Source organism: Otolemur garnettii, unplaced genomic scaffold (assembly GCF_000181295.1).
Source record: "Otolemur garnettii isolate 467f Iridium unplaced genomic scaffold, OtoGar3 scaffold00218, whole genome shotgun sequence".
Classification (NCBI taxonomy): Eukaryota; Metazoa; Chordata; class Mammalia; order Primates; family Galagidae; genus Otolemur; species Otolemur garnettii.
Genome location: NW_003852613.1, coordinates 399,501 through 401,566, shown reverse-complemented (window position 1 = coordinate 401,566; position 2,066 = coordinate 399,501).

Genomic DNA, 2,066 nt, shown 5'->3' with positions numbered 1-2,066 from the left:
TCCCCCTGGGTAGAGTGCTGTGGCATTACAGCTCACAGCAACCTCCAACTCCTGGGCTCAAGTGAGTCTCCTGCTTCTGCCTCCCAAGTAGCTGGGACCACAGGCGCCTGCCACAACGCCCAGCTATTTTTTGGTTACAGCCGTCATTGTTGTTTGGCGGGCCAGGCGGGATTTGAACCCATCACCTTAGGTGTATGTGGCTGGCACCTTAGCCACTTGAGCCACAGGCACCAAGCCTTTTTGTTTTTTTTTTGTAGAGACAGAGTTTCACTTTATCGCCCACGGTGGAGTACTCTGGCGTCTCAGCTCACAGCAACCTACGGTTCTTGGGCTTAGGTGATTCTCTTTCCTCAGCCTCCCGTGTAGCTGGGACTAAAGGCGCCCCCCACATCGCCTGGCTATTTTTTTGTTGCAGATTGACTGGGGCCGGGTTTGAACCTGCCACCCTCGGTATATGGGGCTGGCGCCCTGCCCACTGAGCCACAGGCACCACTCCACTTTTTTTTTTTTCTGAGACAGTCTCACTCTGTCACCCTGGGCAGAATGCAGTGGTGTGATCATGGCTCACAACAACCTCAAACTCCTCGGCTCAAATGATCCTTCTGTCTCAGCCTCCTGAGTAGCTGGAAGTACAGGTGCCCACCATCATGATGCCCAGCTTTTTCTATATGAATGAAGGTGGGATCTCATGCTTGCTCTGGAAATTCTGAGCCCAATCAGTTCTCCTGCTTTGGTTTACCAAAGTGCTAGAATTATAGGCATGACCTGTGGGCCTAGCCTATAACCATTTTTTTTTTTTTTTTTAGAGACAGAGTCTCACTTTATTGCCCTTGGTAGAGTGCCCTGGTGTCACAGCTCACAGCAATCTCAAACTCCTGAACTTAGGTGATTCTCTTGCCTCAGCCTCTCGAATAGCTGGGACTACAGGCACCCGCCACAATGCCTGGCTATTTTTTTTGTTGCAGTTTGGCCAGGGCCACGTTTGAACCCACCACCCTCACCACCCTCAGTATGTGGGGCTGGTACCCTACTCACTGAGCCACAAATGCCGCCTGCCATAACCATTTTTATTTGGACAGTTCTGTACTGTTAAGTATATTCACACTGTTGTGCAAAAGATCTCCAAAGTGCCTTCCACTTTGTAAAACTGGAACTCTGTATCCCAGATTAAACACTAATCCCCCCTTCTCCTATCTCCTGACCCCTGGCAAACACCAATCTACCTTTTGTCTGTATGAATTTGATCACATAGAATCACACAGCATTTGTTTTTTTTGCCCCTAGTTAGCAGTATAAAAATCACCACCAAGCTTGGTGCCTGTAGCTCAGCAGCTAGGGCGCCAGCCACATACACTGAAGCTGGCAGGTTCGAATCCAGCCTGGGCCTGCCAAACAACAATGACAACTACAACCAAAAAAGCTGGATGTTGTGGCAGGCACCTGTAGTCCCAGCTACTTGGGAGGCTGAGGCAAGAGAATTGCTTAAGCCCCAGAATTTGAGGTTGCTGTGAGCTGTGACATCATAGCACTCTACCAAGGGTGACAAAGTGAGACTCTTTCTCAAAAAAGTGAAAAATAAAATAAAATAAAAATCACCACCCCTTTGGCCAGGAACCATGACTCATGCCTGTAATCCTAGCAGTCTGGAAGGCCAAGGCAGGTAGATTGCCTGAGCTCAGGAGTTCAAGACCAGCCTGAGCAAGAGCGAGACCTCCGGCTCTAAAAATAGCTGGGCATTGTGGCAGGTGCCTATAGTCCCAGCTACTCAGGAGGCTGAGGCAGGAGCTGTGAGCTATGATGCCATAGCACTCTACTGAGGGCCACAAAGAAAGACTCTGTCTCAAAAAAATAAATAAATAGGATCAGCGCCTGTGGCTCAAGTGGCTAAGGTGCTAGCCACATACACCTAAGGTGGTGGGTTCGAATCCAGCCCGGGCCCACCAAACAACAATGACGGCTACAACCAAAAAATAGCCGGGCATTGTGGCAGGCACCTGTGGTCCCAGCTACTTGGGAGGCTGAGGCAGGAGAATCACTTGAGCCCAGGAGTTGGAGGTTGCTGTGAG